Consider the following 27,751-nt stretch of genomic DNA (forward strand, 5'->3'; position numbering starts at 1 on the left):
TTGAAAATGAAGGTAGCACCGTCAAAATAATAAATAATATTGAAATTTTATTTTAAATAGCCGGAAATGATTATAAAATAATATATATTTTTAATTTTTTTAATCATTAATATATATATATATATATATATATATATATATATAATTACTTAAACTCAAATTAAAAAAACAATATTCACTTATATCACCAAATTTAAAAACAAATAAAAAATAACCACATTATACTTTTATAAAACACGATTATTCAAAGATATAATATGAAGACACAGAAGTGTCTACAAGCAGAAATTCAAACAGAAAAATTCAACAAAGTCAAACATTATACAAATCTAACAAATTTTCTTTTGTAAAAGCCTTTAAAAGTTGAAAAGTATGTTTTCAATTTTTTCTTTTACTTTTCTTTCTTATTTTTAATCCAAATATTACGTGTCATGTGATATATTATTAGAATATCACGTGATTTTTTTATAATTAAAGAACGAAATAAATAACATACTTCATGAAAAAAATAAAGGTCAAAATTAAATAAAAATTTTTTTTAAATACCAAAGTGATAATGATGTAACTTTTATAAGATTAAAATACTATATAAATCTTTTAATTTTTATTTTTTTAAAATGAAGAATAATTTGATACATTGTAAATGAAAAAAATATCAAGCAGCGGTAGAATTATGACAAATGCCCTAATAAATTTAAAAACTACAATGGTTATAAGTATCATCATATTTATAGGTAATTTATTTTCTTTTTCTATAAAATTCTTTAAGTTTATTTTATCTAAAATTTTATAAATTTTAAATTAAACGGACTATTGCGGATTTCGCGGGCTACCCGCGGTTACACCCATTAAATCCACGGGTTTAACGGTCTAAATTAAAAAACTCGCAATTTAAACGAGCTTCAGTTTTTTAAGCCCGAAACCTGCACAGACCGTGGGTTAAACGGATAACCCGCGGGCCTTAACCCATACACCCACCTCTAATGCTCACTAGTAAACGATGTTTACATTTTATCCACAACTTTTTCGAACCAAGTTGCATATTGCTTTTGGCCATTTTGTCCTCTTTGGCGTCCATTGCACTTCCATAATTTATTATTTGCATTATTGCCTTGTCGCCTTGCCAACTATTTAATCATGTATCTTGATTTTATTTCAGGTGGGTTTGATTTCAACATATTTTTCTTTTCATTTTCATAAAATACAATATATAAATCCGTAGGCACATGGGTCCTAACGTAAAGAGAGCACAATCACAAAAAAAGTTGATATGTAAACTAATATAAATCCTAACATGATTTAGATTTTTTATTAGTGATATGTTTTGCCTTTTAAAAATTTATATGTTTATCCCTTGATATAAAATCGTCCGTCCCTGAGCATAACGAAGCACAAACTCGGACACCTTTAGTTTACCTTCTTCTTGCTGAAACCCAACCCGTCCAGAAAACGGCACCGACACAACTGATTAACTGAGGACCCTCACGATTATAAGAGAAGACAAACTAAACAGAAAAACTGGTTTCTGTTTCTCTTATAAACACAATATATTAACACGAAATGTACACTAATTATCAATACGGGTAGATGGAGAGAAGCAAGAAAGATGTTGTCCTTTTAGCCAACTGCATTCATTGTTGAAATAAATCCACAAACTTTTTTTCTACCAACCTACCAATAACTTGATTGATATATATGGCCCTTTTAAAGTATTCTTTAAGATATTATTAATTCTATTTAGAGTATTTGCATCACGTATGTGTCTTTGAAGTGAAACGAGCTATGGTGCAGCAAAGAACTGAAGTAAATGAGTCTCTTCTCGTTAGACAAGGAGATGGCAACGTTGCTTACAGTGAAGAAAATGGTGCTTTTGGTGTTGGGGATAATGTTACCGCCATTCTTGCTCTTAGCACCTTCACGGTAGCTTGCATTGCTTTTGGCGTTGGCTGTGCTGTAAGTGTATTTTCATTGAATTTTTTTTGAACAGTTTAATGTTTCTGGAATTTGCGACAAGATAGAACTTATTATTTTCTGTGATTGCATTGCAGGTAGGTTATTCATCACCTACTCAATCTTCAATCATGCAAGACTTGGGACTTTCTGTTGCAGAGGTAAATGAATTCATCCACTAATTATGTTCATATTTGCTTTTCTTGCCTTGAAAAATGTCTGCAAGTAGAGGAGCTTCTTAAAGTTCTAATCTTGGAGAATTTACGTGTCTGCTAAACTTAATTGCATTCCAATAGGTCTATAAGAGTTTCCAGTTTTACAACCAATTCTTTGTTTCTGCAGTTTTCACTTTTTGGTTCAACACTGAGTATTGGGGCAACCCTAGGTGCTGTAATATGAGGGAAGATAACCGATTTGCTCGGTCGGAAATTGGTATGCTTTGTCCGGCGTCGTTGAATATTGATATGCTAAAATCCTACAAGCTGTTTAACTCCATGTCTTTGGATCAGACCATGTGGATTTTGAATTTGTTCTACATCAGTGGCTGGCTTGTCATAGCATTTGCAAAGGTTTTAGCTCTTCTGCTCGTTCCTTTATAAGCTTTTCGTTTACGACATGCTCGATTTATGTACTAAGTCGGATATCAAGTTGCATTGTTTTTCCATGATGACTCACAATGCTAACTAGAATCCTGGCTGTTATGAATCAGTTTACCTGTTCGTAATACGTGTTTTCATTTGTTTTGGGAAGGTCCCTTGGTTGCTTGACCTTGGAAGACTATCATTAGGATTCACAAATGGAATCTCCGGTTATTTGGTAACTCATCTGAAGTTTGCTCTGATACATTTTCTTATCCATTTGCTGTTAAATGTCGGCTTACGGTGGATAATTGTATTTACATTTTGATCTCGAACAGGCGCCCATCTACATTGCAGAAATAACAACAAAGAATGTCAGGGGAAGATTTGCAGTCATAGTGCCGGTAAAGTTCATAATTAATCAAACATAACCTGCAATGGACTTACTGGCTCATGGTTCTTGTACTACTTGGTCACCAGTTGATGGTTTGTTGGGGCATTTCATTCATGTATATTGTTGGCTCCTTTGTCAATTGGCGCACCTTGGCTCTCATAGGTATCTAAAATTTTCTTAAATAAATACGAATCGGTTAAGCAATCTGATAGTTTCGTAACAGTTCCGGAATGGTTTTTGCATACAGCTACTAGTCCTGGTCTACTTCAACTCCTACTCCTCTTCTTCATACCGGAATCTCCTCGATGGCTGGTGAGTTCGAGTCGAAAGAAATCAGAAAATCTCATTACCAACCAGACTAACTACTGAGAATATTTCTCTGCAGGCAAAAGTTGGTCGTCACAAAGAGCTCGAAGCCGCTTTGTTGTGCCTCAGGGGAGATAAAGCTGATATTTCCGATGAAGCAACCAAAATCAAAGTAACCCTTCATTTTCTTTTCTTAAGAAAAAAATTATCAACTTTCATCATGGCAAAATTCCTGCTTCTCTGAACTTTCTTTGTTACAGGATTTTGTGGAATCTCTTAAAAGTTTCTCAAAGGAAGGAAATTTAGACATATTTCAGAAGAAGTATATTCGTCCATTGCTTGTAAGACAAGTAACTTGTTTAAAAATTGATCAATTTCTCTATTCTTTCCATATAATTGATATATCTCTTGTTTTCCTTATAGATTGTTGTTGGAATGCTTGCCCTGATGAATTTGGGAGGACTCAATGCATTTGCATATTATTCTGGTGTTATTTTCGTCTCATCTGGTAATATTACTGCTCTTAACAACCTCCATTAAAATGGAAGAAAAGTTGTGAAAAGTTCAACTATATGAAGTTTTATTTTATGACAATTGAAAGGCGTTTCGAGCATGGTCGGACTCATCGCATTGGCAGCTGTTCAGGTTTGCTTCACTGTAAGCAAAATTCTTCATTGATGGGATGATGTCTATCTAAAGAACCGTTGTTTTGCATTGCAGACAGTGACTGGTATTTTGGGTACAATCGTGATCGATAAATTGGGTAGACGACCGCTCCTACTGGTTAGCAACGGATAAGAATTTAGTAATAATCTGTTGACTAATATGCAGTGTTAATGAACAATGATTTCATTGTGTTTATCAGGTTTCTTCAGCTGGATTGTGCTTCAGTAGCTTCCTCGTAGGACTATCATTTTTCTTAAAAGGTACTCATGTAATGACTCGAATTCGGATAATTCGCACTAGTCCCTTTGATATTGTTGCTGCATTTCACTATGTCCTGACATCTCAGATACAATGATCAATGAGCAGGAGTTTCATTGGTGGGATCAAGGTAGTCATGTTTTTGCACTCATTGGCTTACCGGTAGTACTCCCTTTTCCGCTTTCGTTTCGATTTCCTCCTTTTTATTTTTCTTAGAAGTTCTAACCATTGGATTATGCATTCAGATGCATATGGGAATGAATGTACTCGGTGCTGGAATACCATGGCTGTTACTATCTGAGGTCTGCAAATTGTGTTCGCCTATGTTACTTATTCAGTCATGTGTACTTGCATCATATGGAACTGTTACTTGTGTCACAGTTGTTTCCGATCAACGTAAAAGGTTCAGCCGGAAGCCTCTGCAATGTTATCGGCAGTATCTTTGGTTGGTTTGTCGCGTACTACTTTAACTACCTAATCAAATGGAACTCTGCAGGTGATTGATTGCGTTGTTTATTTTTAATGTAACATATCTCAAGCTTCTTGACCTTACAGATTACTGCATTTCTTTTGGCATTGTTTCAGGGACATTCTTCATGTTTTCTGCCTTTTGCTGTGCAAACTTTGTCCTGACGGTGGCAATGGTACCGGAGACGAAAGGGCGAACACTGGAGGAAATACAAGCATCGATTACTCATTCTTCAGATTGAAAAAAGCAAGTTTGCCAAACTCTTTAGCGACATTGCTGTTTTCATGTTACAACTTACTCGGCAATTACAACATCTCACAAGTGTTTAATTTCTCTACTAAATAAGATATTAACATAAAATACATATACAAAATTCGGTATTGTATTTTTAAAATGTTTATATATAATTTTAGTCCGATTTTATATCTCCCAATATATATATATATATATATATATATCCCTCAAAAAATTAAGAGTAAACTATATTATATATTACTGAACTTTAAGCTTTATATAGTTTGTATCACTGTATTTACAATTATTTCAATTGAAACATTGAATTTTAATTTTTCTTTTCAATTATATCTTCGAATCGTTAATTTGATAATAACATGATGACATGAATTACGACTGTTGGCATAAATGTTATATTGAAACAATGTCATTTTAATGAGAATTATAATAAAATTCAAAGTTAGGTGGTGTTTGTTTTTGCAGAGGTAAAAGGTCTGCAGTCTGCAAACCACATCTGCAGGCATCTGCAGCAGAAGAGGTGGACCAAAAGTCTGTAGTCTGCAAGAAGAAGACTGTTTGTTTTTTAACGTATGCAGACTGCTAAAATGAACTGAAATATAAATAAACTGATTTTTTAAACTTAAAAGCGTTTTGCAATACTGAGATTTAAATAATTTTAGTTTTAGAATGCTGAAATTTAAATAATCTATACAACTACAATAATAAATTATTTAAAATAAATCAATCCATATTTTAAAATAAATCAATCCATACTGATAAATTATTTAAAATAAATCAATCCATATTTTAAAATAAATCAATCCATACAAATAAATTATTTAAAATAAATCAATCCATACTAATAAATTATTTAAAATAAATCAATCTATATTTTAAAATAAATCAATCCATACTAATAAATTATTTAAAATAAATCAATCCATATTTTAAAATAAATCAATCCATACTAATAAATTATTTAAAATAAATCAATCTATACAACTACAATAATAAATCAATATATATTTTAAAATAAATCAATCTATACTAATAAATTATTTAAAATAAATCAATCCATACTAATAAATTATTTAAAATAAAGCAATCCATATTCATACTAATAAATTATTTAAAATAAATCAATCCATATTTTAAAATAAATCAATCTATACTAATAAATTATTTAAAATAAATCAAAATATACAACTACAATAATAAATCAAATCATATTTTAAAATAAATCAATCCATACTAATAAATTATTTAAAATAAATCAATCCATATTTTAAAATAAATCAATTCATACTAATAAATTATTTAAAATAAATTATTTTATAATAAATTATTTTTAAAATAAATTATTTTATAATAAATTATTTTAAAATAAATTATTTTAAAATAAATAATCTTATTAAAATATTTAAAATTATTTTAATAAATAATTATATTTTATAATTATTCTTGAAGAGGTTTGAAGACCTTTGAAGACATAAAATCAAGTCTGCACCAAGAAGAGCTCGCGCAGACGTTTGAAGAGCTTCTGTCTTCTAAAAAACAAACAATCTGCGAAGCCTAATGTATGCGCGTGGTCTGCACGACGCAGACATAAGTAGTTTGAAGAACTTACACAGTAAAAACAAACACTACCTTAGTCTAGTGGTAAAAGGTTCCATGTTCAAACCAATTTAAGCGCATTTTGTTTATATTTTTATTAGTTTTCCTCATCAAATGGTGTCATTGTGATGTGACATTCATGTCAGCAACATCATCAATATTATCTTGTCATTATCATATTAATGATTCAGTGGCATAATTGAAACAAAAACAAAACTTTAATAATTTAATTGAATTAATTAAAAATTTAATGATATATATGATAACGTGTACAAATGTCTCCCGACTATCCGGAATTATTTTGTTGAGTCTCTCGACTATTGTAAGCTGTAAAATAGTCATCAGACTACTACTTATGTTTCAAATTCGTCATTTTCTGTTAAAAAATTAACTATCTTCTGAGATGGACGTTAATATGATGAATGAAATATGATAATAGTTTGAGATTATAAGATTAGATTTTATTATATCTCAGTCAGCATGTTAATGTCTAACTCAGATTGTCATTAATTTTTTTAACGGAAACAAATAAGTTTGGAACATAATGAATAGTCGAGTGATCATTTTGTAACTTTTAATAGTTGAGAAACTTAACAAAACAACTTCATGTAGTTGGAAGACAATTTTATAACTTTTAATATTCGAGGATTCAATAAAACAATATCTTATAGTCATAAAACTATTTATATACTTTACCTTAAATAATACATCTAAGTAAAATGGGGTGTTTTTCTTCTAATAATGCAGTCGAAAAAATTTGTTCGAAATAGTATACTTGAAAGATTATTTGCTCGAATGGGATGAATATTATAGTACACATCGGAGTCGCACTGGCTCCTCGTGTCTCCCCAAGGCCGCATAGATCACCATGCGACTTTCCCCTCCCCGGACCACCATACGTCTTTCCCCAATAATAAATTCAGAAATTTATTATATATATAATATATATAACAAAGTAAAAAGTGCAAAAAAAAATAACATGGGAAAGAAGCATGGTTATCCGGGGATGGGGAGTCTTATGATATTCCATGCGACCTTGGGGAGACGTGAAGAGCGAATCCGATGTATACTGTAACATTCATCTCATTCAAACAAATAATCTCTTGAATATATTATTCGAATAATTTTTTTAACTGCATTATTGCAAAAAAATCAGCCAAATAAAATGATATCTAATATAGTTTACCTAGAAATTAAATATTTCACTCATGGAGCTTCCTTGGAAGGAAAGGGGTGATGGAACCGACAAAGGGTATCTCTATCTTCCAAGTCTGAAAAAATGGATGAAGGGATAGGGTTAGGAGGAAAGTGGGAAACTAGACATGGACCCTACTGATCAAGCCAACCAAACTTCTTTGGATTCTGGTATGGCCCAAATTCTGTCTATTTGCATGTGACTACTGACTCTTACCCTAACATGTTTTTGTTGCTATTTTGGTCCCATTTTGCTCCATGCCAAACACAACTGGGTTACCCCAAAATCCACAATGGCTGCCTCTGCAATTTCCAACTACTTGCTGCTTTTACTCTATCCCAAAATAAAACTCTCGAATATATAGGATCATGAGTGTTAATGAATGGAGATGTATGTTGATTGACATTAACAATAAAACTCCCGAATATATAGGATCATGAGTGTTAATGAATGAAGATGTATGTTGATTGACATTAACATGGGCTTATTACTGTAAAGTTTTTGTTTTTATCCAAATCCAATTTGGAAAGTTGGTTTCTTTTATTGAATAAAAAGACAGAAGCCCATAACCTAGAGGAATACTTCAATAAATAAACAGGGATAAACAAATATAAAAAGCCGATGATATCTTAACTGCCGCTGTTATCCTTGACTGGGAAACCATTTCTTCTTTTATTTTATTATTATAAAGGTGAAATCTTCATATCGGATTGGTACCAATCGCCAATCCACTGTCACCATGGAGAAAAAACTTTATTATAGTATTATTTTATGTTATCATGGTGGTCCCTTCTAGCTGGTAATGGTAAAGTGCTGCTAGTCTTTCAAGGCGGTTGTCGAGTTTTTTTTCCTTTTTGGGTTTTTGTGGGTTTCTTCTATAATTCGATTGGTGATGGATTCTGGGTTTCCTGGCCGAGATTGGGATTCTTATTTCCAAGTTCTTCTTCAAACTCATCGTCACAGTCACAGATAACAGCTGCCTTTCCATTCCCTCTGCTTTTTTCTCAATCAAAAGGTTTATCCTTTTAGCTAAATTAAAATGCTGATTATTGTTTTACAATAGCTAGTAATGATGGGATGGATTCTTTTTAGCTGAGCTAATTTGGGTTTGTGGGATGGGAGGCAAAGGTGAATTCATGATTAAGGTTATTGGATTTTGAATTATGGATCATAGAGACCTAAAGTTTGAAACTTTTGAGTATTTTGGTTTGCTCATAAGCTGTAGTTATTGATTGAAAGGACATAATTTTTATGTCTAGAAAGCAAAATCCTTCATGGGGTTCTTCTGTGTCTCTTAAATTTGTTCCTATCCTACCTTCCTGTCCAAAAACTGAACAAAGAAATTATTGGGAACCCAAATTTCTTGCTCTAATGCTATAGGGAAATCTGGATTATTTACTGGTTTAGACTTCAATGTTCTTGAACCTTTATGGTCTCCACTTGCTTTATGCTTTTGGGAAAAAGTTAAAAATGAATAGACAACAAAATTTAAAAACTAAAAATGAATAAAAGTAGATAAAGGTAAACTAGGAAAAGCATCAACCAAATAGAGTGTAAGTTTTCTTATCTCAAATTTGTTTGCAGCCATGCCACTACTTTTTACTTCTATAGTGTAGAATTCTTTTATGGTATCTGTTATTCATAGATATATGTTTCTTTTCCTTTTGTTGAGTATCAGGAGAAAATGTCTTCATCAAGGCAAAGCCACTCGTCTAACAACTCTAGGAGATCAAGTGTAACACCCCTGGACCAATGCGATTGACTCGATTTGATACGAGATGTCACATTAGAACCATCAGAGCGACCTACGGTAAAAATTTTGAAAAAATTAAAATTTCTGTTAAAGCGCATAAAATCATAAAATAATTTATAATTAAAAAATAAGTTTAGAAATTCATTCATGTATTACAAATACAATTAAAATCATATAAGTTCATATTCATCATAAAAAAAATCAAATGTGAGATACATACCCCACACTTGCACCATACTCTTCAACCCAAGCTAAAGGAACTCCCATTACAGATGTCGATATCTACACCAGATCATTTCTTTTAACCTGAAATGGAGAGTAAAAGAGTGAGCTTTGTGAAGCTCAGTAATACAGAACTACAAAGTGATGCTGAAGGGTATGCAGCTAAATGGAAAAGCATAAATTTTCCTTATTGATTAAAATGTCTACATATTTTCAAGATGAGTTGAGGTTCCGTTGATATTTCTTCGAGTAAAAGACATGAAGATTTCAGTTAAGAGAAAAAAATCAGATGACCAAGTTCAGGAGATCGGAATATGATGTCTAATGTGTTCCAACAAAACAAAGTAATGTATATAGATCCTTTAAAAACGTCAGTAGTTTAAAACATAATTTGAAACCACAGTAATACCCTCCAACCGAACACCTTTATGCATTTTTCCTCAGAACTGTATCCATAATAACTTACCCTAAGCACACAGTAAAGGAGCCACCTTAAGGGAATACCTTGGGGCCTATGGGACTACCTAATGGTCTCTTTAAGTCCGTAAGGAATTACAAGCTTGATCAGAGCTGAACCTCTATACTCCAGAATCCTACCCATACAGTATCCATTGGAAATCAGATTGAGCAGTAACTTTAATATCAAAATCATGATCCAATAGAATATCATAAGAGTGACAATAAAGTTATTTATATCACATAATTACCTTCCACCCATACACCATATGTAGTCCCATGATTTACCCAAGGGAGTGTCTTGGGGCCTTAAAGCCTACTTAAAGTCACCTTAGGTTCGTAAGGAATTACCAGCTTGATCAGAGTTGAACCTCTATACTCAAGCCTATCCAGATAATGTCCCAATAAAATAGTTCAAGTAGTAACCAGTAATCCCATGATCCATAAATCAGGAACGATTATATTTTCCAGTGAAAGCAGGAAATCAGAGAACACATATCATGTAGCCATATTTCATTAACAGTAAATAAAAACATCAGTAAATTCGTAATTTTGGAAAATCACGTTTTAAAACAGGTAAAACAATTAGATGTTACATAGGGAACACACTAGAGGATCAAATTATTCTTTAGGGGTACTTGGTATTTATTAGCAAGGGAACCATGAAACTTTTGTAATTTAATAGGATTTCAGAATCAAGATCCTTATAAAAATGGGGTTTGATAGCTAACGGATTCATCAATCATTCGGGAAATGATTTATCAAGATCATATAGTATTTGGATATTTTTCGGAAGCACTAAGTAATCAGGAAGGTATTCAAAATCTTTTTGCATAAGAGTTACTTGAGATTTCAGGTATGATAGAAGTGATTTCATTATTCAGGAATTTAGGGACATTTTGGACATTTGGTTCTTGGAGAATTCTTAGTAATTTAATCTAATAAGAGTGAAACGATGATTCATGGTATTTAAGATTCATGTTGATTTATCATGATATCGAGTCAACTCGAACTGAACAAATCTCATCACTATGATACCTGTCAATCAGTCAAATTGATGCACTTCAAGGATATTCACACTTTAACATCACTAGTCGAACTGATCATCTTTAGAATCATCGTTGAATGGATCTTAGGGAGACAAACATGTATTCCAATGGTATTTATTTCATTTCTGTATTGCAACGGTATCAAGAAATGTCGACGTGCTTGATTCGTGGTTCAAAACTCTTATGGAAGGTACAACATATAAGTTCATCAGTGTTTCTAGACTTATCCAAGTCATTCGCTTAATTCTAGGTCAATGAGGGTACTTAGGTAATTTAGTAGTCAAGCTTATCCCGATCACTTCAGAGTTTCTAGAGTAATTTGGTCGTTTACACAATTTAGATACATATTGTACTTTCATTCAGTTCAACTTGGTCATATAATATAGTCATTTCGAGAAATTCAGACATGTAAAGTACCTTCGATAATTTTAGTCTCCTGGTGTTTGCTCAGGAAATAGAAATTCTAGGTTATTTTGGTATTCGAGTTTGATTTATTCATTTCAGAGCTTGAGGGTATTTAGTCATTCTAGGGTTTGGAGGTACTTTATGTCATTTTACACTTCAGGGGCATTTTGGTTATTTCTTTCAACCAATCTTTTCATTTAATTCAATTTTCTGAACAATTCAAACATAAATAATGCTCCTGATGTTTTAGTCTTTAGTTGTTTGCCGATGAATCAATAATTCTAGGTATTGTACCTTATCAGATGTTAAGATCTAATTATCAGTGATTTTTCAAACATATCATGAATTTAATAGGGAATCAGTAGTTTGTCAGATTAAATACGAATTCTCAGGGCACTTTCACTATTAGGGTCAGTCCAGTCCATTTTTACCTCTCAGGGGTAATTTCATAAATTCTTAACCATGTGATTCGGGTATTAAACCTTTTAATAAAAATAATTATAATTTAAAAATTCTGAGGTTGATTATTTTATCGGTTAATCACTGAACCTGAAATTATTTCTTATCAGTCTTCTACTGTCATATACATGTAATCTGATTCTTATTCAGTTTAATTATTTTTCATCACATTTAGAACAAATTTAGAAATATATTAATTACACATGTAACCAAACTTATTCATCTAAACATTAACCAATGGCAACATGTTCCATAAAGCATACCTAAGGTAGTATTGTATTAAGTCGATTTCCGTATTCCACCAATCAAACATTTAAATTTCATTTGATCACTGTCGAACTTGAATCCAACGTCCAATAATATCTCAGATACATATAAATAGAAATTACATAAGAAACGGGGTTTAATTGCAAAAAAATGATCGAATCGGAAGGTAAAATGCTTAAAAATAGCTTACTGAGTTTGAATTTGGGGAAACAGACTTCGGATTCGGACTCAAGACGTCGAAAGATATAAAATATGACTTTTTAAAAAAATTGACTTTTTGGGTCAAAGTCAACAATCAACTCTGGTCAACAAACAACTTCACTCAGACGAGTTAATTCGGACGAGTTGACTCAACTTGATCGGTTCGGGTTGACTCGATTGGGTCAAACAGACCAGGTTCAGAAAGGGTTGGGCTAGTTCGGTCTACCTGGACCATTTCTAGAAGAATGCAGAGCTAGGGGACAAGCCCCATGCTTGATGGAGGCGCGTGGTGTGCGTGCGATGGTGACGAAAGCTGTTTTGAATGGCCGATTACTTCATGTTTCAACACTTGCCAAAATCGATCCAAATTAACATCAATAATCAGCTAAAATGGTGTAAAACAATTAAAAATATTAACTGCTTACCCTTAACGTCGAACGACGAATGCAACGACGGTGAGCGATGAACCTGACTGAGTTTTGGTCAGAATTCCACGAAGAGTTCAACGACTATGACTGTGAGTTCAACGGCGATGGTTGTGAGCTCAACGGATGGACAATTTGACCGGAATCGTGAGAACAGTAAATGTGAGTTTTTCCGATGAACCTTCGTTCGACGATTCACGACAATGATCTCTCCCAACGGTTAATAATTTCTGCATTCATCCCAATCTTGGAAGTTACCCCACAAGTAACGTGAGAGATATTCGTTCGAAAAATTTTAACCGAATTTCTGAAGTAAATTTGAGTTTTGTTATTCCTCCAAACGTTCCGTGATGATAAGATCGTAACTGACCTTTATAAGTAAAGTTTTGAGATTAAAATCTACAACCCAAGTAGATTGGAGAACAAGGTATTCGGTCCAAACTTAGACAAGGTGTTTTGTTCCAAAACGTTTTGCATTGATGTACTGAAAGGAAGAATCTTTGGAATCATGCTTGTTCTTATTTTACGAGTTTGAAACCCAATAAGTTATGAGCTTTGTACCCCAATGATTTGACATATATGAGATTAAAGGAAAATGTTTGTATACTTGGTAAAAGTGTAAATCTCGAGATTATTTTGTTAGGTCTGAAAGAAAACAATTATGTCTACATGTTGCACTGAAGTTAAGCAAGTATTATTATGATTAAGGATTTGTATTTAAGGTATATTTGGTTTAAAAGGAGAATTTTGTTCAGATTTTGGAATTATGACTCAATCTGTTCAAAAAGTTAATCATTTCTGCATTCATCCCAATCTTAGAAGTTACCCCACAAGTAACGTGAGAGATATTCGTTCGAAAAATGTTTGTGGTCGAGATTAGCGTTAAAGGATTCGAATGATCTCTCCCTAGTTTACTCCCAACGACAATGAGTTTTGGTTCTTGGTGGCCTAGGTTGGGGTCGTGAGACAGTGGCGATGCCATTGAAGGTGGCAGTGTACCTCTCGGCTGGCTATTTAACGGTAGCCGGCGAGGGGAATAATGGTGAAACATGATGATTTCCAAGCACGATTTTGAACTCTCAACTGGGAATAAAATTATTGAGGTGATATAATTTGATCCATATCTAATAAAAGTGAATTTTTAATCTTTACTGACAAGAGATGGATAATTTCAGGGTTAGGTCTCTTAATTATCGTCAAGCTTGTAAAACAACCAACATACATCGAAATCAAGCATTTTAGTCCTCAACTTTTCCCTTGTTACGACTTTAATTCAATACTTTAAATTAATAAAATTTAGTCCCTAAATTAAGGTATGACAATTATCGTCCCTTTAAAATAATTTCGTCCTCGAAATTCACCCAAGTCACATAAACTTAGAAATGAAATTTTCCTCAATTCTTCAATATCTCCATGTAGCTTTTACAGGATTACGATTCCTCCATTGAAACTTAACCAACAAAATAAACCTTAACCAACAGAATACGTTTACTCGTCAGAACTCTTCTTCATCATAATTCCAAAATCTGAACAAAATTCTCCTTGTAAACCAAATATACCTTAAATACAAATCCTTAATCATAATAATACTTGCTTAACTTCAGTGCAACATGTAGACATAATTGTTTTCTTTCAGACCTAACAAAATCATCTCGAGATTTACACTTTTACCAAGTATACAAACATTTTCCTTTAATCTCATATATGTCAAATCATTGGGGTACAAAGCTCATAACTTATTGGGTTTCAAACTCGTAAAATAAGAACAAGCATGATTCCAAAGATTCTTCCTTTCAGTACATCAATGCAAAACGTTTTTGGACAAAACACCTTGTCTAAGTTTGGACCGAATACCTTGTTCTCCAATCTACTTGGGTTGTAGATTTTAATCTCAAAACTTTACTTATAAAGGTTGGTTACGATCTTATCATCACGAAACGTTTGGAGGAATAACAAAACTCAAATTCACTTCAGAAGTTAGGTCAAAATTTTTCGAACGAATATCTCTCACGTTACTTGTGGGGTAATTTCCAAGATTGGGATGAATGCAGAAATTATTAACTTTTTGAACAGATTGAGTCATAACAGATAAGATACTTTGGTATACTTATTACAAAATGATTTCTTGACATCAGAATTTGGACTCAAAGAGTACAATCATAATTTAGGGGCATGTACAGGCCAGACATCTTATGAGAGTTGATCGGTCGATCTACCTAGAAGACTTGACTCAACCTAAGCTCTGATACCATTAAATGTAGCACCCTCATACCAATACGGGTAACCCGATCTGATCGAAATATCATATTAGGGCCACCAGAGCAACCCACAATAAAAATCCCAAAAAATTAAAATTTCTGTTAAAGCGCATAAAGTCATAGAACAATTTATGATTAAAATACAAGTTCAAAAAATCATTCATGTATTACAGATAGAATTAAAATCATACAAATTCATACTTAGTATAAAAAAATCAAATGTGACATACATGTCTCCTAATTACATTGTACCGTACTCTTCAACCCAAGCCAAAGAAACTCCCATTACAGATGTCGATATATGTATTGGATCAATTCTTTTAACCTTAAATGAAGAGTAAGAGAGTGAGATTTGGGAAGCTCAGTAATACAGAACTACCAAGTGATGCTGAATGACATGCAAATAAATGGAAAAGAATAAATTTTCCATATTGATTCAAACGTCTATAGGCTTTCAGGATAAGCTGAGGTTCCACTGATATTTCTTCGAGTAAAAAACATGAAAATTTCAGTTAAGAGGAAAGAATTAGATGACCAGGTTCAGGAGATCAGAATAGGATGTCTAGTGTGTTCCAACAAAATAGAGTAATGCATATAAATACTTTAAAAATGTTAGTAGTTTAAAACATAATTTAAACCACAATAATACCCTCCAACTGAACACCTTAATGCAGTTTTCCTCAAAACTACATCCATAAGGACTTACCCTAAGCACACAGCAAACGAGCCACCCTAAGGGAATACCTTAAGGCGTATGAGCATACCCAAGGGTCTCCTTAAGTCCGTAAGGAATTACTAGCTTGATCAGAGCTGAATTTTCATACTCCAGAATCCTACCCATACAGTATTCACTAGAAATCAGATTGAGTAGTAACTTTAATATAAAAATCATGTTCCAATAGAATATCGTAAGAGTGACAATGAAGTTATTTATATCACATAATTTCCCTCCACCCATACATCATATGTAGTCTCATGATTTACCCAAGAGAATGCCTTGAGGCCTTAAAGCCTACCCAAGGTCACCTTAGATCCGTAAGGAATTACCAACTTGATCAGAGCTGAACATCCATACTCCAACCTACCCAGATAATGTCCCAATAAAACAATTCAAGTAGTAATTAGTAATCTCATGATCCATACATAAGGAATAATTACATTTTCCAGTGAAAATAGAAAATCAGTGTAACACCCCAACCCGTACTCGACCCGAATACGAGTATGAGATGTCACATTGATCTTTTAAAACACTTTTGCTTACAAAATAACAAAACATTTGAACTAATATTAAGAAAATATGATAATATATTATTGAATTATGTTTGTTATAACCAATTTAAGAAAAATATACATTTTATGAACGGTAAAATACGGTATGAACAGTAAAATATGTATGAACAGTAATGAACAGTACCATGAACAGTACCTGCTATAGTACCAAATGTTAAATTTTCTAGATTGCAAACAGGGAACCGATTCCCCTACTACAGTACTTCCGTAAAACGTACATAAAACTCGTAAAAATTTAACCGTTCATTACTATACATTTACATTTACATAAATACGTTCAAAACATTAGAAAAGTTGATCAGGGCATTCATAACTAACAACTTATTACATGCCAACACACTTTAGACAACAAAATACATACTTTGTTGTTTACTTCTGATCTGATCTTCTAATAATGGTGTTGTCTTTGCCACTTCTATTTATGCTCTTCTTGTTTCTTGGTACCTACGAGTAAATCACTTACACGTTAAGTCATAGACTTAGTGAGGCATAATTAAATATATAACAATGAATTCATGAAACATACACTCTTACCGTTCAATCGTAACATTATAACCTGCATGTATCCATTACACTACAACATATATGATCATGTCATGCATATATGAAATTTATCGTCTTATGCAAGTCTCACTTCACTTTATCTTTGTATTGCCCATGTACATTATTGAGAACAGAAGGTACGCGAGTACACTGAGGTTGTGCACGAATGCTGTTACCACAAATCGAATAAATTTCCACTAGGGGCACTGAATATTTGTCCCGAAGGACCACTATATCTCGAAAGACCACTGTATATGTCCCAAAGGACCACTATGTCCCGAAGGACCACTGTATATCCCTCGACTCTTGGCATGCCAATTATACCTACAACTCTCATATTAAATAACATGGACTTAAAAATGAACACATTTCTCATTTTCATATATTTTTCATCACTTTTCATATAAACACATATTTCACTTCACATGTATACATATGATCATTTCTATTATTTCACATACATGGATTAATTCTCTGACAATTGCATTCTTTCATATAATATAATATTAAAGCATAATGAATTATGCATGAAATTACTGTATCCAATATATATATCTATATATGGATGCATGTACATGACTATGAAATCATAAATTCAACTATAAGAGATAGACTTATTGCAAGTCTTATCTCCATACAATTCTATCTAGTATGTGCACTCACCTTAGCCTTGCTGGATTTGAATCAATTCTAGAACTTATCTCTTTATCAATCGTTTCTAATCCCTCGATCGTTCTTACTTGTCACTTGTTCCGGAACTCGTTTAGGCTCGATATCTACATAAACATAATTTCCAAGACAATTATTAAAAGCCTAAACCTTATAAATTGATACTAATAGCTTAAACGAATTTAATGAACCAAACTTCAACTTTTCCTTTAGGGGGCATCGATACCCTCCCCATAGGGAATCGGTTCCCCCTGCTTAATCTGTAAAAACCCAGAATTTACTATTCAAACCCAAAAATCATCAACTCTTAACTAAATTTTCTCATACAAAGTTCCTTTCATACCACCAAACTTAACTACAACCATTTTAACTAACTTCTATCATTTCAACACTTTAAAATCTCCCATGCTTCATTCAAATTCTCAAAGCTAAAAATCATACCCAAATTTTTCTTTTTATCCAAACTTAATTCTAACACTTATAACTTCTTATTCATTCCTATGACAAGTCAAATTCAACTTATAAATTCACTTATTAACTCTTTTTCAAAAATTCACTTTGAAACCCATTCTCTTTTATCTTACATAACTTCTTCATCTTTTGATTATAAGACAACTTAAGCTTTCCTTAAGCTTAAGTATCACCTAAGGATCAAAACCCACTATTGAATTTTAATAATTAACTAAAAAAAATAAACTTACCTTGGCTTGGGTACTCCACGGTGGAGAAGAAGAAGATGAGAGAATTGCCTTAGAACTTGTTTCCTCCCTATGTATCCCACGTGTTTCTCTTATCTTATAAGGGAAATAAAAATCTTTCAGGTCAAATGACCATTTTCCCTTTAATTCATTTCATATTTACTAACAATCAGTTTTTTAACTATTCAATTATTCTACCTTAATCACCAAACTCTGACTTTTTACAATTTAGTCAATAACCCGTTGTTTGGGATGTTACAATTAGAGAACACATATTATGTAGCCATAGTTCATTAACAGTAAATCAAAAATCAGCAAATCCGTAATTTTGGAAAATCAGATTTTAAAATAGGTAAAATAATTACATGTCACATAGGGAACACACTAGATGATCCAGATATTCTTCGGAGGTAATTGGTATTTATCAGGTAGAGAACCATGAAACTTTTGTAATTTAATAGGATTTCAAAATCAAGATCCCTATAAAAATAGGGTTTGATAACTAACAGATTTATCAGTCATGCATGAAGTGATTTATCAACATCATATAGTATTCCGATATTTTGTAGAGGCACTAAGTAACCAGGTATGACAAGAGTGATTTCATTATTCAGGAAATCAGGGACATTTTGGACATTTGGTTCTTGGAGAATTCTTAGTAATTTAATCTAATAAGAGTGAAATGATAACTTATGGTATTTAAGATTCATTTCAATTTATCAGGATATCGAGTCAACTCAAACTGAACAAATCCCATCACTATGATACCTGTCAATCAATCAAAGCGATGCACTTCAAGGATATTCACACTTTAATACTGGCATCACTAATCGAATTGATCATCTTTAGAATCATCATTGAATGAACCTTAGGGAGACGAACAAGTATTCAAATGGTATTTATTTTCATTTATGTATATCAAGAAATGTCGAAGTGCTTGATTCGTGGTTCAAAACCTTTATCGACGAACCAACATATAAGTTCATCAGTATTTTCAGGCTTATCCAAGTCATTCACTTAATTTTAGGTCATTAAGGGTACTTAGGTCATTTAATATTCTAGTTTATCTCGATCACTTCGAATTTTCTAATGTAATTCGGTTGTTTCCATAATTCAGATACATACCGTACTTTCATTCAGTTCAACTTGGTCATATAATGTAGTGATTTCGAGAAATTTAGACATGTAAAGTACATTTGGTAATTTAGTCTCTCGGTGTTCACTCAGGAAATAAAAATTCTAGGTCCTTTTGGTATTTGAGGTTGATTTATTCATTTAAGGGCTTGAGGGTATTTAGTCCTTCCAGGGCTTGGAGCTAATTTGGGTCATTTTACACTTCAGGGGCATTTTGGTCATTTCTTTCAATACAATCTTTCTATTTAATTCAATTTTTTGAACAATTCAAACATAAATAATACTCCCAATGTTTTAGTCTTTAGCTATTTGTTGATGAATAAATAATTCTAGGTCTTGTACTTTCTCGGATGTTAAGATCTTATTATCAGCGACTTTTCGAACATATCAAGAATTTAATAGGTGAATCAATAGTTTTTCGGATTAAATATCAATTTTTAGGGTATTTTCACTATTAGGGTCAGTCCGATCCAATTTACCTTATAGGGGTAATTTTGTAATTTCATAACTATATGATTATGCTATTAAACCTTTTAACGAAAATAATTAGAATTTAAAGATTCTGAGGTTGATTGTTTTATCGGTTAATCACTGAACCTGAAATTATTTCTTAACAGTCTTCTAGTGTCCTATACGTGTAATCTAAGTCTTATTCAATTTAATTACTTTTCATCGCATTTGGAACAAGTTTAGAAATTATTAATCACACACATGTAACCAAACTTATTCATATATGCATTAACTAATGCCAGAATATTGCATAAAGCATACATAAGGTAGTAATGTATTACCTTGGTATTTGTGCTCCACTGATCGAATATTTAAACTCCATTTGATCACTCTCGAACTTGAATCCAACGTCCAATAATATCTCATATACATAAAAATATAAATTATATCAGAAACAGGGTTTAATTATGGAAAATTGATCGAATTAGAAGATAAAATACTGAAAAATAGCTTACCGAGTTTGAATTTGGGTAAACATGCTTAGGATTCGGACTCAGGACGTCGAAAAACATAAAATATGACTTTTCAAAAATTTTAACTTTTTGGATCAAAGTCATCGGTCAACTCTGGTCAAAGTCAATTGACGGACCTGGACGAGTTGACTCAACTTGACAGGTTTGGGTTGACTCGGTCGTGTCAAATAGACCCGATTCATACTGGGTTGGGCCGGTTTGGTCCACCTGGATCGTTTCTAGAAGAAACCAGAGTTAAGGGATGAGCCCCATGCGCGGTGGAGGTGCGTGGTACGGGTGCAGCAACGATGAAAGCTGTTCTGAACGACTGATTACTCCCTGTTTCAACACTTGCCAAAATTGATCCAAATCAACATCAATAATAAGCCCAAAACGGTGTAAAACAGTTGAAAAAAATGAACTGACTCACCCTTAACGGCGAATGACGAATACAACAACGGTGAACGATGGACCTTATTGGATTTTTGGTCAGAATTCCACGAAGAGTTCGACAATGATGGCTGTGAGCTCAACGAACAGACGATTTGACCAGAATCGCGAGAACAATAAAGGTGAGTTTTTTCGATGGACCTTCAATCAATGATTCACGATAGACAACGAGACTACTCAACAAGTGGAGGGCAAGGTTGATCAGAACAAAGTGACACTTTTGTTGGTACGAGCGGTGACCCTCGTTGGTGAGTGGTAGCCAAGATTAGCGTTAAAGGATTCAAACGATCTCTCCCCATTTTACTCTCAACGACAGAGAGTTTTGGCGCTTGGTGGCCTAGGTTGGGGTCGCGAGACAGTGGCAGTGCACCCCTTAGTTGGCTAAACAACGGTGGCCGGCGAGGGGAATAGTGGTGAAACATGATTATTTCCTGGCACGGTTTTGAACTCCCAACTGAGAAGAAAATGATTGAGGTGATATAATATGATCCATATATAATAAAAGTGAATTTTTAATTTTTAATTTTTAATGACAATAAATGGATAATTTTAGGGTTAGGTCCCTAAACTATTGTCAAGCTTGCAAAACAACCATCATACATGGAAATCAAGTATTTTAGTCCTCAAATTTTCCCTTGTTACGACTTTAATTCAATACTTTAAATTAATAAAATTTAGTCCCTAAATTAAGGTGAGACATCAAGTCACAGTGCTCGAGTTATTGCTTAAACCACTGTAGATGCAAAACTCCATGTAGAATTTGAAGAGTCCAGTAGCTCCTTTGACTATTCGAGTTCAGTGTGTGTGAGTGGAGACCAACAACCTAGGTCAGACAGGGTATCTCCATAACATACAGAAAGGCAAGTTTATCCGACCTTTTGGGCGCTTGTTAGCCTTAGATGAGAAAGCTTACAAGGTTATAGCATACAGTGAGAATGTCCCTGAAATGTTGACCATGGTTAGTCATACATCCCCGAGTGTTGGAGACTACCTGGTTCTTGGCATTGGAACTGATAGAAAAACTATTTTTATCACCCCAAGTTCCTCTGCCTTGCTGAAGGCCCTAGGAATTTGAGAGTTTTATCTTTCGAATCCAATCTTGGTCCATTGCAAGACATCTGGAAAGCCCTTTTATGCGATAATCCATTGGGTAATAGGGAGCTTGATTATTGATTTTGAACCTGTGAAGCCTTATGAAGTTTCCATGACTACTGCGGGAGCCTTGCAGTCGTACAAGCTAGCAGCAAAGGCAATTACTCGCTTGCAGTCTCTTCCTAATGGGAGCATGGAAAGGCTCTGTGATACGATGGTGCAGGAGGTTTTTGAGCTCACTGGTTATGACAAGGTGATGGCATATAAGTTCCATGACGATGACCATGGAGAAGTGGTTTCTAAGATAACAAAGCCTGGCCTAGAGCCATATCTAGGTTTGCACTATTCAGCCACCAATATCCCTCAGGCTGCTCGTTTTCTGTTTATGAAGAATAGAGTTCGTATGATTGTTGATTGTCAAGCAAAACATGTAAAAGTATACCAAGATGATAAGCTTCCTTCTGACCTAACATTTTGTGGTTCGACCCTAAGGTCTCCACACAACTTCCATTTACAGTATATGGAGAACATGAATTATATTGGTTATGGTTGTTATAGTCAATGACGGAGATGACAAGGGTGATAGCACTGGTTCCCCAGTCACAACAAAAGAGAAAGAGATTGTGGGGTTTGGTAATATGCCACAACACTACTCCTAGGTTTGTTCCATTCCCTCTCAGGTATGCCTGTGAGTTTTTTGCTCAAGTATTTTCCATCCATGTCAATAAGGAGTTAGAGTTGGAAAGTCAAATGATTGAGAAGAATATCCTTCGTACTTAGACCCTTTTATGTGACATGCTTATGCGTGATGCACCCGTGGGTATTGTATCACAGAACCCAAATATAATTGATTTGGTGAAATGTGATGGGGCTGTCTTATTATACAGGGACCAAATATGGAAACTAGAAGTAACTCCAAGCGATTCTCAACTGTATGAGATAGCGTCCTGGCTTTCTGAGTATCATATGGATTCCACAGGTCTGACTACTGATAGATTGTATGATGCCGGGTTCCCAGGGGTTTTGAGACTTGGTGATGTAGTATGTTGGATGGCAGCTATGAGGATAACCCCCAAGGACAAGCTTTTCTGGTTCCGGTAACATACGGCTGCTGAAATTAGATGGGGTGGTGCAAAGCATGAACTTGGTGAGAAAGATGATGATAGGAAGATGCACCCAAAGTCATCATTCGAGGCTTTCCTTGAAGTTGTCAAGACTAGGGAGTTTGCCATTGGAAGGACTGAGAAATGGATGCAATCCATTCTTTGCAGCTTATTCTACGGAATGCATTCAAAGATGTTGAGACCCCAGATAAAAATACCAATGTCATATACTCGAAGCTCGCTGACCTCAAAATAGAGGGGATACAAGAGCTGGAGGCAGTGACAAGTAGGGATGGGTATGGATCGGGTTTGGGCCAACTCATTCCGACTCAAAAATTTTACATCTTTTATCTAATCCGATCCGAAAAATATATACCTACACCTTACTCGAAATCGACCCGACTTTTTAGATAAATTTCGAATTCGACCCGATCAAACCCAAAATAATAATAAAAATATTATTTTTATTCAATAAAAACAGTTATTTAATTAAAAATAATAATATATAAAGGAGTATTATTGTAATTATCCTTAAATATATAAGGTAAAATAATATTTTTTTGGGCCGGATCAATTATTTTTCACCATAAATCCGAATCCGACCTAACCCATACATTTCCTTTAAAAAACCGACCCGAACCCAAAATTTAAAAAAAAGATCCGATCGGGTCGGGTCTTAACCCGACGGGTTCGGATCCATGCCCATCCCTGGTGACAAGTGATACGGTTCGTTTGATTGAAACAGCTACTGTGCCAATTTTGGCTGTTGATGTTGATGGGCTTGGTTAATGGTGGAATATGAAATTTGCTGACTTGACTGTCTTTCAGTTGATAAGGCATTGGAAGGCATTTACTCACGCTTCTTGAAGATTCTTCAGTTGAAATAGTCAAGAAAAATGTTGTTCTTTTGATTGAAACAGCTACTGTGCCAATTTTGGCTGTTGATGTTGATGGCTTGGTTAATGGTTGGAATATGAAATTTGCTGACTTGACTGGTCTTTCAGTTGATAAGGCAATTGGAAGGCATTTACTCACGCTTCTTGAAGATTCTTCAGTTGAAATAGTCAAGAAAAATGTTGTTCTTGGCATTGCAGGGTATGTAATATATACCTACACCTTACTCGAAATCGACTCGACTTTTTAGATAAATTTTGAATTTGACCCGATTAGATCCGAAATAATAATAAAAATATTATTTTTATTCAATAAAAATAGTTATTTAATTAAAAATAATAATATATAGAGGAATATTATTGTAATTATTCTTAAATATATAAAGTAAAATAATATTTTTTTGGGCCGGATCAGTTATTTTTCACCATAAATCCGAATCCGACCTAACCCGTACATTTCCTTTAAAAAACCGACCCGAACCCAAAATTTAAAAAAAGGATCCGATCGGGTCGGGTCTTAACCCGACGGGTTCGGGTCCATGCCCATCCCTGGTGACAAGTGATACGGTTCGTTTGATTGAAACAGCTACTGTGCCAATTTTGGCTGTTGATGTTGATGGCTTGGTTAATGGTTGGAATATGAAATTTGCTGACTTGACTGGTCTTTCAGTTGATAAGGCAATTGGAAGGCATTTACTCACGCTTCTTGAAGATTCTTCAGTTGAAATAGTCAAGAAAAATGTTGTTCTTGGCATTGCAGGGTATGTAATATTCCCTACCTTGGTTTCTTTCTTTCTGTTCTATTTCTTTTTCTCTTTTCCCTTTTCTGTTACCATTTAATTTTCCTTTTAACATCAATAATTTTGTCATAATTATTTCTGATCAGGAAAGGAAGAAAAGAACATCCAATTTGAGATCAAAACCCATGGGTTGAGGTCTGAGGCCGGTCCTATCAGTTTAGTTGTCAATGCTTGTGCCAACAGGGATCTCCATGAAAATGTTGTGAGGGTTTGTTTTGTGGCACAAGATATAACTGGTCAGAAAATTATCATTGACAAATTTACCCGGATTGAAGGTGATTACAAAGCAATTGTACAAAATCCAAATCCACTGATTCCACCGATATTTGGTATGGATGAATTTGGCCGGTGCTCCGACTGGAATCCAGCAATGACCAAGTTAACTGGATGGAACCGAGATCAAGTGATAGATAAAATGCTGTTGGGGAGATTTTTGGGACCCAGAATGCATGCTGTCGTCTCAAGAATAATGAATCTTATGTCAATCTCGGTGTTGTACTTAACAATGCTGTGACTGGTCATGAACCTGAAAAGGTTCCTTTTGGTTTCTTTGCTCGGAACGGGAAGTATGCGGAATGCTTGTTACGTGTGAATAAGAAATTGGACAGAGAGGGTGCTGTCACCGGTGTCTTCTGTTTCTTGCAGCTTGCAAGCCATGAGCTGCAACAAGCACTTCATGTCCAGCGATTGACAGAGCAAACTGCCATGAAGAGACTGAAAGCATTAGCTTATCTGAAAAGGCGGATCCATAATCCTCTCTCTGGTATTATTTTTTCTAGTAAAATGATGGAAGGCACAGAGTTGGGGCCAGAACAAAAACGGCTTCTGGAGACTAGTACCCTATGCCAGCGCCAGCTCAGGAAGATACTCGACGATTCAGATCTGCATACCATCATTGATGGGTATGATCATATCTTGCAAAAGGATTGCATCACTTCTCTTTTTGTTTTTAATCAGCAATAAACAGTTGCAGCATACAGTTTCGAAACATAGATGCCATGCCAGACATAAGATTCTGCATCAAAAAGATTCATATGAAACTAGTAACTTTAACCATGCGTTTTATTAGCCTGGATTTTGTTGCTTCTGTAATTACCACTTTGTCTTCTTTGGCGGTTCTATGCCCATGCCTGTAGTTATCGCTTGCTTACTTGGTGCCTCCAACCAGTAGGAGTTTCATAATCCAAATTTCGGTTGCGTGCTCCTCGGTAGTTTTGGTTGGCAATATCTTTATTCCACTGCTTAACTTCTTCTCTTTTCTATGTTTTCTAATTTCTTAACAGTTATGTGGATCATGAAATGATGGAATTCACCCTGCATGAGGTATTGATTGCTTCTATTAGTCAAGTGACGGGGAAGAGTAACGGGAAACATATCCGAATAGTCAATGATACAGCAGAAGAGATCATGTCCGACCTTATATGGAGACGGTGTTAGACTTCAACAGATCTTAGCTGACTTCTTGTTGATATCAGTTAATTTTACACCACAAGGAGGCCAACTCGTTGTTGTAGCTAACTTGACCAAAGATCAACTAGGACAGTCTGTTCACCTTGCACATTTGGAGCTCAGGCGCTGCTTTCATTCTTGGATTAACGGTCGCTTCTGCCCCTATAGTTAGACTAATGTATTATTTTCTCTCCTATCTTATTTTCACATCAATTTAATTATTAAAGTTATTTAATTGAATCATTCTATAGTCTGTTCTTAACTTAAAATCCTAAATTGATAACCTTAAACTTTAGATCTAAACCCTAAATAATAACATAAAATCTTTAAACCCTAAATCATAACCTTTAACTTAAAATCTTTAATTTAGGGTTTTAAATAAATGGTAGGATATATAATGATGCAATAGAGTAACTTCGGGAGTTAAATTGATACGGAAATACGATAAGAGCGAAAATGATAAATTGAGTCTACTAGAGAGGTAAAAGTTACCTTTTACCTTCCTTCTTTAATATGCATTCATAGTTTCATACTAATAGTTCGCGTATGTCCTAAATATTCATAAAAGACGAGGAGAACGTTCCTGCACGACAAGTTAATCATCTTGTTTCCTTCTCTTGAGATAGATCCATCGGATGTACGCATATGGAACTGGTTTATATATCCCTTAGTTTTATGCACCTATGAACTTTACCTATCTATGAAGTCAGCCAAAAGTAAAATGCATTTTGTATATGTTTCGATCAGGATAACACACGCAGGCGGTGGAATACCTGAAGCATTGCTGAACCAAATGTTTGGAAGCGACGAAGATGCATCAGAGGAGGGTATCAGTTTGCTCATCAGCCGAAAGTTGGTACAACTCATGAACGGATACATCCGGTATTTAAGGGAAGCCCGGAGGTCGACTTTCATCGTGACGGTTGAACTCGCTGCAGAGAAAGGTCCGGATTCCAGAACCTAACTGATATTGTTGGATATGATTTGACAACGGTGCTTGTACAGTTAAGGGGAACTTTTTGGGAGTTTTGACAATGTATTTTGTCAAAGCATGTGTGTTTTATTTGTTGAATGTGATGCACTTTCAAAAAGATGTATGTTCTTCCAAGTCTGCAGATCAAGAGGTGTTTTCAATAAGTTTTGTTAACCTATTGATGACTGTTGCGAAGCGAACCGGTACATGGAAATTGTAACATGTAATTGTTCAGTCATAATATCTGATATGTTATTTCGTTTTATGAAGTCGAATATCGACAACTTTAAGGTGTTTCAGTAAATTCTTTTACTTATTTTGATCGATATCCTTAGAGATCTCGGGTTGAGTTCGAGTACGACATGTCCGGGGTATTTAAATATTTCAGTAACTTTAAGTTTTGGGAGATGAAGATTTCTTGCTTTAAATGTACTACTTCAATGCCAAGCAAGTATTTTAATTTTTTTTGGATAATTCATTTTATTACCCAAAGAAGCAAAGTCTGCTACAAAACAATCACCGATCACAGTAACTTA

General features: G+C 34.1%; 1 long non-coding RNA gene and 2 pseudogenes across 1 annotated transcript; 2 read left to right on the forward strand and 1 right to left on the reverse strand.

Moving 5' to 3' along the window:
• The first annotated feature begins 1,767 nt into the window (after positions 1–1,767).
• Positions 1,768–4,905, forward strand: LOC120163265 (annotated as a pseudogene).
• On the reverse strand, positions 4,640–18,261 carry LOC120163270. The gene is made up of 3 exons (XR_005519641.1): positions 18,251–18,261; positions 17,690–17,693; positions 4,640–4,881 (listed from the first exon to the last, which is right to left on the reverse strand). It is a non-coding gene; the product is annotated as an uncharacterized LOC120163270 (long non-coding RNA).
• Positions 8,335–27,486, forward strand: LOC120163267 (annotated as a pseudogene).
• Positions 27,487–27,751: the final 265 nt, after the last annotated feature.

Source organism: Hibiscus syriacus, unplaced genomic scaffold, assembly GCF_006381635.1.
Source record: "Hibiscus syriacus cultivar Baekdansim isolate YM2019G1 unplaced genomic scaffold, ASM638163v2 tig00111440_pilon, whole genome shotgun sequence".
In the NCBI taxonomy this organism is placed as follows: Eukaryota; Viridiplantae; Streptophyta; class Magnoliopsida; order Malvales; family Malvaceae; genus Hibiscus; species Hibiscus syriacus.